The 17,037-nt window shown below is 39.5% G+C and overlaps 1 protein-coding gene across 5 annotated transcripts in view; it reads right to left on the bottom strand.

Annotated features, from left to right (window-relative positions):
- The window catches only part of taok3a (TAO kinase 3a), a 59,448-nt gene extending 44,508 nt beyond the window's left edge, over positions 1–14,940 (bottom strand). For 2 of the 5 annotated variants that reach the window (XM_053228894.1, XM_026931162.3), the window contains exons 1-2: positions 14,477–14,940; positions 10,251–10,311 (exon numbers count right to left, since the gene is read on the bottom strand). The gene's annotated coding sequence lies outside the window, so the exon portion shown is untranslated. Of the gene's footprint in view, positions 1–10,250; positions 10,312–10,741; positions 10,880–14,476 lie in introns of those variants that run through there. The other 3 variants (XM_053228892.1, XM_026931161.3, XM_053228895.1) reach the window with 2 other exon arrangements.
- Between the last annotated feature and the right edge of the window lie 2,097 nt (positions 14,941–17,037).

Here is a 17,037-nt window from a genome sequence, read left to right as displayed (position 1 = left end):
TAACGTATGTTTAGGTAACAGCCGTGAAAGGACAAGACACGGACAAAGACAAGGACAAGCCTGAGTACCGTCTCATTTTCTATCCATTAATTTGATTTGAACTCTTTATGAGGCTGCGTGTCGTCCCTCCGTTTATGCTTTGTCCTTTAGGTCACTGTGTTCTGTAGCGGCTGCCAGGATGTGAATGTCAGTGTGTGAGTTTGTGGTTTTATTTTCATCAAGGCCACTGAGATACACTGTGGTGTGTGTGTGTGTGTGTGTGTGTGTGTGTGTGTGTGTGTGTGTGAGAATGGTGATTTGTCTCTGCAGGAGGTGAATGAGTGTGCTGTAGGAAACTCATTGTACACTATATGTGCTGTAGTAGTACACACACACAGAGAGAGAGAGAGAGAGAGAGAGAGAGCTTGGTTTTATCAAGGATCTTCCACTAACATGATTATTACTGCAGCTATTTAATGCCTATGCTACACCTAAAATTCAACCCCAACTTCATCCTCAGTAACCACACAGAATTCAAATCAAAGTTGCTTTTTTTAAATCATTGTGAGGACATCTGACACCAAGCTATCTTTATAAGGACACTTTGTCCTTTTTGGTCCTCTTTAAGAGTTTTAACAGTTAAAAACATGCACATAAGTGCACACACACACATGCACGCGCACACACGTGCACAGGAAATCACATCTTGCACATGCATGTGTATCTGTGCCATCTTATGTAATGCACATTTACAAAATCACTCCCTATTTTTGGAAAACACACACACACACACACACACACACACACACACACACACACACACAGACAGCTCTATATTTGACGAGGAGCTGCTCAAAACCCAACAGGATTTTTCCAAGAAATGACAAATGACAAATAATGACAAATTTTTCTCTCATGAGCACGCGCGCACGCGCACACGCGCACACACGCACACGCGCACACACGCACACACCCCTACCTCTAAAATAACACTACAGATGTCTTAACAGTAACAGAATGAAGATGTTTTCCAGAAGCAGAACTCCCAACAGGGGAAGGGAACGAGAAGAAAAAAAAGACAAAAGGGAAAGAAGGGGCATGGGAAGGATCCCTCCGTGAAGGAGGAGGAAAGGGAAAGAAAGGAAATTGGAAAAGGAAAAGGAAAAGAAGGGAACAGAAAGGGAAAGGGAAAAGAAAGGAAGAGAAGGGAACAGAAATAGGAAAGAAAAGGGAAAAGGAAATGGGAAAGGAAGGGATGGGATGGGATGGGAACAGGAAGGGAAAGGGAAAGGAAAGGGAAGGGAAGAAAGGGGAGGGAAGGAAAAGGAAATGGGGAGCAGGAAAATGAGGAGAGGAAAGGAAAGGAAAGGAAAGGAAAAGAAAGGAAAGGGAAGGTTAAGGGACAGGAAAGGAAAGGGAAAACTGATATGATGTGGAATGATTTTCATAAGAAAAGGGTCAGGATAAAATACAAAAACGCCACTAGACAGCATCTGTCTTACCCATCCTACAATATACTACACACACACACACACACACACACACACACACACACACACACACACACAATTAACCCATAACAGAGAGCATGTAGTACTTATTTCCTGATAAAGTAAAGCGTACAGTGGATCAGGTATTTTAGTGGCAACATGAATCCCATTTTCTCTTTTCCACAATGCCAAGTAAGGTTCACAGTGTGTGTGTGTGTGTACACGCCAAGGGCAGCATGGCATACCCATAATCCCCTCTGCTGTGGTACTGAAATGCCATAAGGTTTTGGCCCTGTCATGTTGAGTTCATGAAACATTTGGCCTGAGTGAGTCTGTGTTGTGTGTGTGTGTGTGTGTGTGTGTGTGTGTGTGTGTGTGTCTGTGTGTGAGAAGGGGCTTCAGCAGAGGAGAGAGGAAGACACAACTGAAATGCAGATGCGCTCTCACGATTCACATCCGGCCACACACTATTAATATCTACATCATGTAGCACACGCCTCTTCTCTGTGACTGACAGCTACAAAAGCCACGCCTCCTATTCTGAGACTGATGGGTACAGAGACCACAGCTCCTTCAATAAAACAGACAGGTACAGAGGACATACCTCTTTCTACAAATGTGTGTGTGTGTGTGTGTGTGTGTGTGTGTGTGTGTGTGTGTGTCTGTTACGATCTGTTCACCGCATACACTTCGGGTGACACCGACTGCTGCAGAGCTGCTATCTAAAACTCTGAATAAGCAGCAGCACTTCCTGTCAGACAGGAAGTGAGAGTGCACAGCCATCACCTTAACAGGAAGTGATTACTGAATGTGGAAGTCAGGGGTGACTCAATAGAGGGAAGGTCTATTAACAGAACGGAAGACATTTATTCGTTTATTTATGCTATCGTTTCTGGAGGCTCTTCCAGCACAGGAAGAGAGAGAGAGAGAGACAGAGAGACAGAAAGACAGAGAGAGAGAGAGAGAGAGAGAGAGACAGAAAGACAGAGAGAGAGAGAGAGAGACAGAAAGACAGAGAGAGAGAGAGAGAGAGAGAGAGAGAGACTGAAAAAGACAGAGAGAGAGAGAGAGAGAGAGACAGAGAGAGAGACTGAGAAAGACAGAGAGAGAGAGAGAGAGAGAGAGAGAGAGAGAGAGAGAGACAGAGAGAGAGACTGAGAAAGACAGAGAGAGAGAGACTGAGAAAGACTGAGAAAGACAGAGAGAGAGAGACTGAGAAAGACTGAGAAAGACAGAGAGAGAGAGACTGAGAAAGACTGAGAAAGACAGAGAGAGAGAGAGAGAGAGAGAGAGAGAGAGAGAGAGAGAGAGAGGGAGGTTGTGTATTGTCGATAATGATTAGTTTGTGCCCCCAGCAATTTTTTTATGGTATATTTAATGGAAATATTTATTACGAAATCTTATGTACATGCTTTTCCATGAAAGCTTGTACACTCTCAGTATTTATAACGTTGTTGTTGTTAGAAGCTGAAAGAGAGCGGCTGTGAGGAAAGTCGACTTACTGAGCCGAAAAAAAAAAAAAAAAACAGTTTTTAATCTAATGAGCATGTATGAAGAAGGTAGGAAAATGCTCGGAGCGGCAGCAGAGGTAGCAACGGTAATGGATTTTCAGTGCAGTCGTGTTCCCTGTGCGGAGAAACTGAGGCTGCTGAACTCAGGGTTGAGGAGACCGTTGGGTTTTCCTAGTAAGTGGTAGGAAATTACTAGTTAAAACCGCTTAGTCGAACGCAATATCGAAAATAGTCGAAAATCACGAGCTCCGTCTTCCCACATCTATCGAACGTACAATAATCTCTTGTCTGCTGAGCCTTAGTGCTCTGGTACAAAAGCTAAACCAAACAGACTGAAACTGTTTACTCTCACTTCATCAGTGAGCATCTCTGATGGTTGGTATGGTCACGCTGCCTCTGTCACCTTCCATGCTCTGTTAGTCACATTAGTAATTTCGCCAGACGAACCTGTTTAATCCACCCTCCTCCCTCTGACGTCCCATCATGCACTGGTGTAAAATTGGGTAGTTGGAGTATTAAAACCCATAAATAAAGCCTATAAAGGGCTATAAATAACCTGCGGATGATGTCAGGAGCCCAGGATGGGTGAAACAGAGGGCGTTTGCGTATGTAGTGGGGAGGAGGGGGCTAAAAATAGCACTCATTACCTCACACACTCCTCTGAGAGAGAGAGAGGGAGAGAGAGAGAGAGAGAGAGAGAAAACGTGACAGGGAGAATGGGAATGAAAACAGAAATGTGTGTGAGGAAAAAGAGACAGAAGAAAAAACATGGGATTAGGAAATGGATGTGAAAAAGGAGAGAGAACGATGGAAAGAAGAAGGGAGAGAGAACGAGAAAAAGAGGGAGAAAGACAGAAAAGGGGTTTGTGTTCCAAAATGATTCCCGCGTCCTCACCCACGCTCACGGCACAGCACGGGGCCACGTCACTACACGTCTGTAACACACTCGCTCCCTTCTGCTGCACTTTAACTCTCTGCTCTGTTTCTCCGAAGCAAAGACAGACAGACAGACAGACAGACAGACAGACAGATAGACAGTCAATCCGTCCAGTTTTCCATGAGACAGACAAAAAGGCAGGATTTGCCTTGTTTGTATTCTGTCTGTCTGTCGGTCTGTCTGAAAAATTGACAGCTAGACAGAAAGACAGACAGATCAACAGATTAATCTCTCCATCATATCACACTTTGCTCTCCCTCTCGTCTCTCCGTTTATTAGCTGTTACTCTGGAATGTTGTACAATGGCATCTGATTGGACGAGATGGCTCAAAGTCCCGCCTCACGTGTAAGACTGCTACAGAAATGAGTCTGGTTGAATCACAGCTGTTTTTTTCCACCACACCCTGTGATCGTGACTAACAGGACAAACACTGATACTCGGGACGGTTTACTGCTAAGGTCCGCACCGGTGCATTAATAAGACAGACAGATACACATACGCGTATACAGACAGTTGAGACGTAACTGAACACTAATACTAATATTATTCAGTGTGAACAGAAGTGTGTTCTAAACAGATACAGATACGAATACAGGCTTGGTTTTTAAATGGACGATTTAAATGTCTGTGGGAAAACGCTGTATCTGCAGATATTAGGTTAGCAAAAATAAACTGTTTTATTTTAAAAATATGTGTTTCCTTTTAGCCTATTTTGTATCTTTTACGAACCTTAATAGCCTGCTCTCTGACTTTGGAGCAGAGCAACAAAACAAAACAACAAACCTGCTGCATCTTAGCTTCCTTGTCCCTTCTCGCTGAACAGATAAATCGGTAAATGTCTTCGCTGTACAAGAATTCAATACGGATCTCCGCTGCTGTGCAACACAGAGCACACGTGCACTCATGGTTTATAGCTTAGTTACAGCTAATAACTCGTTAGATTGATTTACAGGTTCGACTTCGGTTTTGCAAACATTCCTGACATTGTTAGTGAGTAATTAATTAAAAAAAAAAAAAAAAAAAAAAAAAAAAACCTGACTAAATGCTACTGTCTAGCAGCTACACCCGACTAACCAGTTTCCAGTCTTTTTTCCTACTGTAATGACGTAACGTAGGTCTGGCCATGCCCTCGTCTAACTAGAAAATATTTTAGATAAGTACAAACAAAAATAATAACTGCCTGAGCAGGATTTTTAAAAAACACATTCCTGCATACATCTTTAGTTGAGACCAATTATGAACTGGAGTGATGTAGATGAGGTTGAGGAACTGTCAGAGTCAGAAATCACACACCACAGTGTTTTCTGTGTTTTTGAGGGCCATAGTGGCTGAATGAATGAATGAATGAATCATTTTTTAAAAAAAATCTAACTTCCCGTTTAGGCCAAGCCCACTTCAGATTTAAAACCGAAAGCAGATCCAGATATTTGAAGAACTCAACAGATACAGACAGAAAGACAGACTGACACATAGATAACGAACCTGCTTATATTCTAATGATTATCCTTGTGGCTTGATAAGGACATATAAATGGATGACAAATTAAAGGAAAATTCGACACGTGTCTCAGTAAGGTGTTCTAGGCCACCACAAGCCACGTGAACAGCTTCAGTGCAACTTTTTTTTGACACGTCACAGGAGCTGTACTGGAGCGATAAACAAAAGATTTTCTTCCAAGCGATGGTTAATATATCTGAAATCACTCCAAAATCTCCCACAGGTTTCCAATCAGGTTGAGATCTGGTGACCCTAAAGGTCAAAGTGTTCAATTTCATCCTCATCAAACCATTCAGAGAGCCCTCGTGCCCTGTAAATGGGGGCGGAGTCATCCTGGAAGAGGCCACGCAGGATAAAAGTGATCCGTCACAAGAACTTTGTATGGATTTGCGGTGATGCTTCAAACAGTGCGTCTTTAGCAATATCATATTTTCAATGTGACGAGATTGAGACCGAAATGGAAAATAAAAGAAAACGAAAGAAGAGACACAGCTGTCAAACAGGGACTTGCGTTTCCTAAATCTCACACACACACACACACACACTTATAGAGAACCAATAACGAACGAACCTGAGATTTGCAGCTGCACTACTGTCAGAGCTGCTGTTAGAGACAATGAATCAACACACTCCGACCAATCAGAATCCAGAACAGCGCTGTTGACCACTTTATATATAATAAATAAATAAATAATAAATAAAAATAATATCTTTATACAACCTACAGAGATAGTCTAGGTGACACGATAAACTGGAAATTAAAACTGTGGTGCAACAATCGACTGGGTGCAGGCACGCACACACACATACACACACATGCACAAACGCACACACACCCACGCATACACGCAAACACATACACATACGCATACACATAGCGTGGTCGGGTGGAGCTGTCCTTGAAGCTTAATCAGTAACTCTAACTATAAGAGTTTGGATTCTGCCAGGCCACTCTCGGCCCGCTTGTGGTTCTCCACACACACACACACACACACACACACACACACACACACACACACACCACACACACCACACACACACACACCACACACACACACACACTATACACAACTGAGCACACGTAAACACATATTCCACATGCAGTTTTGCAGGATTCAGTGACTCACTGAGCTTTGTGTGTTTGTGATGATGAAACATCATGAAGTCAAGCCAGTTCTGGTTTTAATTTTTTTATTTTAAATTTAAAATGGAGAAGACAGATATAGATTTGACGAGTAGAAGGTTGTCAATTAGCATATATATCGAACGAAATGTGACTCGATTACTACAAAGACCCTTAGAAGAAAAAATATCGACATACACATCACTTGTACACCACTACGATGTGCTAAGAGGGAAAAAAACACGCCTATAAATCAATAAACTAAAGTCACAGGCTAGAATTTGGTGATTTTTTTTGTTTGTCAACATGATTTAAACGCATTAAAAATTACATTGTATCATGTCAAAACAGCTCCTAATGCACCGCTAACATATCCGACTCTTGTTCCCGTATCAGGATGTGAATCGTATCGTAGCATCGTGACTCTGTGTAATTTATGGAACAAATAAAACACTCCAGAGCGTGCCGTTATTCGGAAATAGTCCACGGTTACCTTCACCCTGAAGCAGATTATTATTGTTGTGTGATATCCCGCTCACCACAGCGATTTGCCAACAATTACAATGTCTAATTTAATAATAAACAACACGTCACACATTTTTACGGTTTATTTACATTTACATTTATGGCATTTGGCAGACGCCCTTTTCCAGAGCTACTTAGCATCTCCTCTCTCTCTAGCCTATTTTGTCATGTTATTATTACTATTATCTATTTTGTCATGTTATTATTACTTTTCTGATTAAATAATGTTTTTGTAAAATCACAAACCGACAAAGCAGTTGATTTTGTACATAATCTTTAAAATGTTAAAATTTTTTATAGATTTTACATTATTTTCTCCCTTTCACTGTTAATTTTCTTTAATAAATATTAAAATATTAAAATAATTTGGACATTAAATATCAAATATTAAATCATCAACTGTTTCTACTGTTTTGCTGGAAGCTTCTTCTGGGAAAGAAAAAAAAAAAAGTCATATATTATGATACATCTTGTGTATCGTAGAAACAGCTTAAAGGATCTTGATATGATATTTTTTGTCATATTTCGCAGCCCTGATATGAAACATGTCGCAAAATATACCTTGATATTTATAACTTGTTGATGTTTTACTCTGTGTGTGTGTGTGTGTGTGTGTGTGAAACTCATAATTACTGTAGCTGTTTCCTGGAAAATGCAAACTTTATTTTGCACTGAGATTAAACAAAGCCATACACAGAGGCATGAGTGTGCGGTGATTAAGCCTTCTGGCAGCTTGTGTGTGTGTGTGTGTGTGTGTGTGTGTGTGTGAGCCGAGCCTCCACTTAACCACTTGTCAAAAGCAGCTGATCGACCCACGGTGTGTAACATGCAAACACACAGACACAGACACACAGACACAGCTATATGTTACAGTACAAACTGTATAAAAACATGAGAAATGACATCATCCAGGAGCTAGCATTAGGCTTTCAGTTTCTCCTACACGCCTCATGGTACGATATCAAATCCTGGTGATTCTTTACAGACACGACCGTAACGATGCTGTCCAGCGGCACAAAATCTTTTTAGAATTGAATCATAAACCCCTGAATTGTAATCAAATCAAATCATGACGCAAAGATTCCCACTCCTACTGGGATGTATAAAAACAGACAAAATGGACGTCACAGAGCTAAAGAAATAAAAAGTCGTAGCTCTGTCTTGAAGCTGAATCACAGAGATTGCTGTCTCTCAACTCATTAGGGGGTGTGGCTTAAAGTCTAAATGTGGAATTACACCTCAGAAGTGATTCAGATGATAATACAGCTCACAACTGAATTGCCTGTATATTCATTTCTTTTTTAAATACACACTTATTCTGCTGTTCATTGTGTCCTGCCTCAGCTGAAGGAATACATGATTAAAGAAAGAATAGTGTACATATCTTTTCTGTCCTGACTTCTTCTCCTTTAACCCCATCTCTATCAGTGTGGTGGTTAATAACGAACGCAGTGTGTGCCAGCTTGATAATTCATATTACACAACGGCTTAACGGCTCCAGAGGTCGGCCAGATGGCACAACGGCCAAAGTCTCCACGCATGAGTGACGGTAGATTGTAAATCTTGTAAATGTAGTCATACAATGACGAGAAAAAAGACTCTGCTCGTGTGTATGTGTGTTTATGGGAAACGTGATGGAACTGACAGTGGAAAGGAAATGACAGACAATGTGCGTGTGTGTGTGTGTGAGAGAGAGAGAGAAAGACCTCTGAGGGCAGGTTCCTGTGGCTTTTGCTTAAGGTGTCATAGCAGCTTCTTTAGAGCTCAATTCCGTTTACACATCCGCAATAACGGCTTATTTCTGCGATCCAGCCTGTGGCATTTCACTCAAAATGGTGCACTATTGTAAACCATAAGCTCATGCACACAACGAAACACAACACACTCACTGAAATGTCATGCACATGCTCGTTTCAACTAAATTCACTCAACATGTTCAGCGTTGTTATTATCCCTCCTGCTGTTCTCCTTCTTACGTGATTTCCGTTAGTAAGCTTCAACATTGCAGACAAATCTTAAGACGCATTACACAGATCCCTTCACGGTTTCATAAATCAGCTCACCAGATGAGTGAGAATATTTTCACCAAAACAAACAAAAACACATGCTGCTCCAGATGAGCATTATGAAAGAAATATCTCATCACAATACAGAAGGTATGTTAAGGTATGTGATACCATATTTATGTTTGCTGAAATGTTTAACCAAACAGTTAACAAAAAACTATGTTCAAAGATTTATAAGATTTATATGAAACACTGTGTCATGCGGTTCTAGGAAAATAATCAGTGACAAGGTTGGTGTGATGAAGCTTTGTTACTGGAATAAAGGACGCAACACTAAAGTGTTTTATTCCCCTTACACCACTTTATTTATTTAAAAAATGACACGTATGGTACGTTATAGCAGCTCTAAACAGATGCTCCCTCACCAGCCTCTATTTTTTTCTCTCTGCAGAAGGTAATAAGACAAAAATACACAGCTTACGTTAGCGAAAAACCACAAACCGTATCCTCCTCTGTCATGAAGATGTCAGAAAACCAAAAGTTACAGCTTCACCTATAACTGTTACAAAGCACTGACACTGGAGACTCCTTCCATAAATGTGAAATAAACATCTCATTACAGAAAACTTCACCATGACAACAATTATAAATATTGTCTTTTAATAAATTTGTCTACAGTGTCCACCGTACAAGCCCTGTGAAGAACTTGTTACTATAGAAACTATACGAATTAATAGAAACCTGTGATGTGCAGCTGCACTACTCTCGGGGCTGCTGTTATAGAAAATTAATCAACATCTTCTGACCAATCAACTGCTCTGTGGTATAATATTGATTATGCACACACCGCAGTAGTGTTAGCAGTGCTTCAGATGGAGTCGCAGCAGAAAAGCAGAAAAGTTGCACACGCCTATATCTATAAGGAAGTGAAAGTTCAGTGGTAAAGCCGCTTAAAAGTCTACAGGCTGGAGCTGGATATTTAAGCTTTCACAAACAAACAAGCAGGTCAATATCCAAAAAACTCCTCCAGCCTGAAACGATAAATATATTGGTGTATGATGTATGAAAACCATCAGGGTGAAATGTGAGAAGAAGAAAAAAGTGCTCTGAGCATGAAGTGTAAGACTGCATGTCAAAGCAAAAAAGCTGATCAAGATCATAAGGAAATGAGTTCTACTGACCTCCTTTTGACGTCTGTGAAAGCTTCTGGAAGTTCCTGTATCTCCTACAGCGTTTATGAACCTGTATCAGGAATAAGGTGCAGTAATGAAAGTTATTTTAGGAGTTATTGCAGGTCCATACCGCTTCTGCTGCTTCCTGCACATGAGCTGAGCCCTTCACACGGTTGCCAGATTGGGACTTGTACACCTGTTAGAGTTGTTTAATCATTTTTAAATTCATAAAGTTTTTAAAAACTTTACTTTTTTAAAATAAAATTCTAAACACCAACGTTGTTAATACGTATCTACACTAACAATTGTTTTATTCGGGAACCTAAATAAGTTAAGGATTTAAAAATCCACCCAAATGAGAGGGATACTTAAATCTGGCAACCTGTTTTACTGCTGTCACACGGAAATAAAGCCGCGCTAAAACACAAACAACCAACAAATAAACGCTAAAAAAATCGCAAACATGTACAAAAACAAGCACGAATGAATTAAAAGCTTACACAAATGTGTTGTCTAATAACCCCAAATTCTGAACCTCAAGCTTTTCTTTAAATGCAAAGCTTGTAAAGCTCTTCAATTAAATCCGTCACTCAACCAGTGTCGCCATATTTAACTCTGTATATGACGTGAGTCAAATTAGCATTAGCATTATTATTAGCATAACCGTTAGCGACGCTTGCTAACTTATTTCCCTTTTTCTTTTCTTTTTTAATTTTTTTTTCTTATTTTATTTATTTATTTATCTTTTAAGAGAGAGATTTTTGGTGTCACTGTCTGTGAATCACTTTGAACCACTTTTAGGAGTCTTTCTGTTTGGTAAAATATTCATATTTACAAGACAGAAACATTACTAACAATAAGTGCGAGTTTTATTCCGTGTAGTATCGCGATATTTCGACTGAACGAGATTTGCGCATCTTTACCTTCAAGTGCAAAACTTTGTGCCCCCTTAGGTTCTCAATGCAAAGGAAAACATGGGCTACATATGTTGTTTAAAATAAATAAATAAATAAAAGTTTCAAAAATGGCTTCCCAGGATCTTTTCTTCTAAAAATGAAATAAGGATGCATCTTAAAACAAGATGACAATCCAAATCAAAAGGAAGAACCAAAATAAGGAGGCTTAAGACCTGTTTACACCTTATATCTGAATTGGGATTATCTACAAAATAAAATAATCTTTTACCTGACAATATTAAGATGACACTCAGAAAGTAAGATGCAAACTTTTCAAAATAAAATCATTTAGCTTTCATTATTAAGATTTTTATATACACTATTTGACCATTGTATTGCTTGGCACCAATGTCAAGGGCCAATAATCAGTCTATACTGTCACAGATATCTTAAAGTAGTTTTCCATTCACGGAAAAATACACGGAAAAACAGATCAAAAGAAAAATAAAAAAAGAAGAAGAATATGTCCCGGAAATTGTAGGTCTTTATTGAGGTCTTTAAACTCCAGGCCGTTAAACCACTGCAGAAATGCTACTTAAAAAGAAAATATTTGAGATTGACAAACTGTTTGAAAATACGTTAGCGTTAGGCTTGATGATAATGTGTTACTCATCAGGTGTTTATTAGAATCAGCAATGTTGTTTCCTTGTTGTTCTGCTGGGAAATGTAATAAAATGTGGAACGTAAGGCACTATTTCTGCAAAACGTGACTCATTCTTAGCTGATCTTCCATGAGCAAGAGCGCTGGTGTAGCCTACATGGAAAAATCACTTCTGAAAAGGAGTGTGAAACATAAACGTTTGCGTCTTCCCTGGTTTAAAAAATTCACCCAAATGAGAGGGATATATAAATAAATGAAGGAGACTTAAGATCTGTTTACACGTTATATCTGCACTGGGATTATCTACAAAATAAAATAATATTTTACTTGACAATATTCAGATCACACTCAGAAAGTGAGATCCAGTCTTTTCAAAATAATATCATTTAGCTTTCATTATTAATATTTTTACATACACTATGTGACCATTGAGTATGAAACATAAAGGTTTTCATCTTCCCTGGTTTTTGGGTGAAAAATAAAAAAAACAGATCTCTATTTTACGGTCTACATTCAGAAATCCATGTTCATGTAATGATCATTTGTTACTATATAAATATTACAGCATCTGAGTCTCAGTCTGCACTTCTCTTTATTAACACGTTTAAACAGTTAACGTTTACTAGATCATTTATTTTAATTCATCTCTCCTTACACTGTGTCTGATGACCTAAAAGTCAACATGTTTACTTCGTTTAGTCTTATTTTAATTCAAACAGGATGAAACGATCAAACCGTTCACTGTGAATCAGTGAGAACGAGGAACAAAACACCAAGACGTGCAACAGAAAATAGCGACCTTTCACGAGCTGGAGGAGGAAAGAAAGATATATAACAGTGTTTATAGGGAACATTAACAATAAATAAAATTCAGAAATGGATGAAACACAGACACAAAGACTGAAGAGAAACAAGTGCAAAAACTAATAAAAAAACTAATAAACAAATAAATAAAAACTGACTGAAAAAGTCACTCACTTCTATTGTTACACTTTTAATATTATAACAAACACTGAGTGGCCATTTTTGTTACGTGCGACGTTGAACAGTTGGTTTAATCGTTTTAATGTGAGGGTGTACAAACTTTTACACTATAGATAGATGGATGAACAGAGCGAGAGAGACACAGACAGACACATGGACTGAGGAATAGAATAATAGTAATAATAATCCATCTGTCTGTTTATCAGGCCGTCTGTTTGTCTGTCTGTCTATCTGTCTATCTGTATGCACTTTTGTCAGTCCTTTTGTCTGTCCATCTATCTTTCTGTCTGTCCATCAGACTCCCTTCCTGTCTTTCCATCGATCTGTCCGTCCATCCGATTGCCTATCTGTCTCTACGCATGTCTTTCAGTTCTTTGGTTGTACGTCCATCCATGTATCTGTCCCTCTGCCCAGCCATCCGTCCATCCATCCATCCGTCTGTCTGTCTGTCTGTCTCCTTATACATCTGTATTCATGTCTATCAGTCCTTCTGTTTGTCCACCTGTGATGTCTGCTTGTCCATCCATCTGTCTATCTGTTTGTCTGTCTGTTTCAATGTACATCCATCAGTCCTTTTGTTTGTCCATCTATCCATCAGCCTGTCTGTCCATCCATCGTTTTCTCTGTAGGCATGTCTGCCAGTCCTCTCTGTCCATCTGTCTGTTTGTCCGTCTGTCTGTCTCTCTCTCTCTCTCTGCCCATCCACCTGTACATGTCTGTCAGTCCTTCTGTTTGTCCATCTATCCATCCTTCCATCTGTCTGTCCATCTGTCTGTCCATCTGTCACTCCGCTTGTCCATCCATCAATCTGTCTGTTTGTCCGTTCATCTCTCTCTTGCTCTCTCTCTCTCTGCCCATCCATCTGTATGCATGTCTGTCAGTCCTTCTGTTTGTCCATCCATCCACCTGTCCAGCTGTCTGTCTACCTGTCCATCCATCAATGTCTGTTTATTTGTCCATTTATCCATCACTTTACTTGTCCATCCATCTGTTTGTCTTGAGTCCTTGTATTTGCCCAACCATCTGTCCATCCATCCATCCATCAATTCTTCTGTCCATCAGTCTGTCTGTATGTACAGTCGTCAGTCCTTCTGTTTGTCCGTCCATCCATCCATCAGTCTGTCCATCGAGTTGTCCACTCGTCTGTCATACAATCCATCTGTCTGTCCCTCTGTCCAGGGGTCTGTCCGTCCATCGACCTGCTTGTCCCTCACTCTATCTGTCTAATATAAATCCCCCAGACGCTTTTTATACTGAACTATTACATTATTTACAGCACATTAGTGTTAGAGCTGTCCATGCCCTGAGAGCTGGGGTACCTAAAACACCTTCAACACTTTCTTTACACACTCAGCGTGAAGAAATCTCCCATGGTCATGAGTCTATACGCTGGGTTTATTGATACAAAGTATATTTTAATAATAATAATAATAATAATAATAAAACCACGTCAGCAGTGTTAAACGTGTAGAGCTCCACTCGAGTGTTTACTTGAGCGCTTGTGTGGAGTGTGAATGTGAATCCAGACCAAACGAGTCGAGCGCCGATCCACTCGAACATGACGCTGATAGTAAAACCGTAAAACCGTAAAACCGAACCGCAGAGATACAAACAAAACAGCACTCACACACACACACACACTCACGCACGCGCACACACACGCACAGAATAATCGAATGTACATGTGACCTTACCGGAATAAATGATTGACGTTTTATCCTTTCAGTAGCTCCAAATCCAACTCCATTACAGGTGCAACAAATCCAGCGAGATGACACTCACGCACGCACACGCACACTCGCACACACACGCGCACACAACACGCGCGCGCGCAGCACCACGCAGAATCGCTGTGCGGTAACCCGAAACTCTCGCGCGCGCCGTCGGGACCGTAAACTTCTCCATCGAGGCGGTTTTTTGGTGTTCAGACGCGTTTTTTATTCGCTCTTTCCTCTCATCCTCACTCCCCCCCGCCGCACACACACACACTACACTATACTACACTATACTACACACACACACACACACTCCGATAATCCCGGTAATAAACACTAACACACCCGCAGTGTTGCGGTTGAACGCCGCTGTCTTCAGTGACACGCATCAAATTTTCATCGCACCTGCGCGTGAAGGTAACCGGAGCGACAGCGGGCTCGGAGCGCGCGCGCATCTCACACACACACACACACACACACACACACACACACACACACACACACACGGATTCTTTGCGTGACGGCGCCACCTTCCGGCTAAACCCGGAAGTGCTCAATAAATAAACAAACAGAATGACATAACGGTGCAAAGACACTTTTAAGTCTCCATACAGCTTCCCAATTTATAAACATTTGCATAGTTAAGATGTTTATTTGTTTATTTGCACACAGGCAAAGAAATATGATGACGTTGCAAAGTAAACAAAAGCACATATTGTGTTAATATTAGAAATTATAAACTGTATGTCCCAGGATGTGTTGCCTTGTTAATGTACAAGGTCTGAGTGTGTGTGTGTGTGTGTGTGTGTAATATACATATTATATATATATATATATATATATATATATATATATATATATATATATGTATGTATGTATATATATATATATATATATATATATATATATATATGTATATATATATATATATATATATATATATACATATATATATATATATATATATATATATATATATATATGTATATATATAATATGTATATCTTGACAGCTTCCGTTGCTGCTGTAACAATGCAAATTTCCCCATTGGGGGATGAATAAAGGATTATCTTATCTTATCTTATCTTATTACTTCCAGTCACTGCTGATGACTAGAGGAGGCTGTTTTAACCAGCACCAATCAGTTCACTGAAATTGTATTCATACAGCGCTTTTAACAGTGCACACTGTCACAAAGCAGCTTGATAGAAATCCAAATGTAACATTTTAAATTGATAAATTTATCCCTGATGAGTGAGCCAGAGGCGACAGTGGCAAGGGAAAACTCCCTGAGACATCATGAGGAAGAAACCTCCAGAGGAACCAGACTCAAAAGGAAGTCCATCCTCATCTGGGCCACACCGGATAGTGTGATTATAAATCATTTCTCATCTATAACTGTACAGTATAGAGTCAGAAAGTGCTAACTGTGTAAACAGGAACTGGAGCATCAGAGACATTTCTGAATTCATTAGAGTTTTAACTTGAAGTTTATTGTATCAAACTGAAGTTATTAACTGGTCAGTGATAGAGACTTGAGTGCAAACTGTTCTTAACAAATGCAGTCCTAAGAGGTGAACCAAGCAAGAACATCCACAGTAGGGCTGCACAATATATCGAAATGATCGAAATATCGCAAATTTAAATATCGTGATACGCATATTGCAAGAGCTTGTGATAACTGAATGAGTTTAATACTTCAAAAAGTTATGAAAAGTCAAAGTTTTAGGGTGGCGCAAAGAGCAGAGAATGCTTTCTTTTCCTCAAAAGAACATGAAATGTATGTTGATTATGTCATTTTCAATTATATATACACACACACACACACACATATATATATATATATATATATTGTACTGTGCAAAAGTCTTAGTCACATGTAAAGAAATGCTGTAGAGCAAAGATGCCTTCAAAAATAATGAAACTAAATGTTTCTACATTAAAAAAATACTATAAAGAGCAGTAAACTGTAATAAATGAAACAAAGTCAATATTTGGTGTGACGATCCTTCACTTTAAAAAACCCAGTATTCTGAGGTGCAGTGTGTGCAGTTTTATAAGGAAATGAGCTGGAAGTGTTACTGAGCATCTTGCAGAAGCAGCCACAGTTCTTCTGGAGACTTTGACTGTCGACTCGCTTCTTATTTCTGCAGCGAAACCCAGCAGCCTTCATTCTGTTTTTATCTGAAAAGTGTCTCTTATGGAATCTGCTGCTTTCTTTACTGACATACAAACATTTTTCTGTAACATTTCATTTTGTGCTGGAAAACTAATGTTTGGAATCTAAAATGTTTTTGTACTGAATCAATAATGTAGAAGTCAGAAAATAAAAATCTATAACAAAGTTTGTACAAAAAAAAATAGGGTGCCAAGACTTTTGCACAGTACTGTGTATGTATTTATATACATTAAGACATTTCAATTTGGTTAAACTTAGAAACAAAGGTTCACCTGCTGCCTTAAAAATGTGAATAAACTCAACCTTTGTTTCAACTCAAAGTCAAGACAATGGATTACTTTAAGTTTAATTTTTTGAAAAC

This window comes from Pangasianodon hypophthalmus, chromosome 24, assembly GCF_027358585.1.
Source record: "Pangasianodon hypophthalmus isolate fPanHyp1 chromosome 24, fPanHyp1.pri, whole genome shotgun sequence".
Taxonomy (NCBI): domain Eukaryota; kingdom Metazoa; phylum Chordata; class Actinopteri; order Siluriformes; family Pangasiidae; genus Pangasianodon; species Pangasianodon hypophthalmus.
Note: the sequence above shows the minus strand (reverse complement) of the source record. Positions and strands in the feature narration are given on the sequence as shown.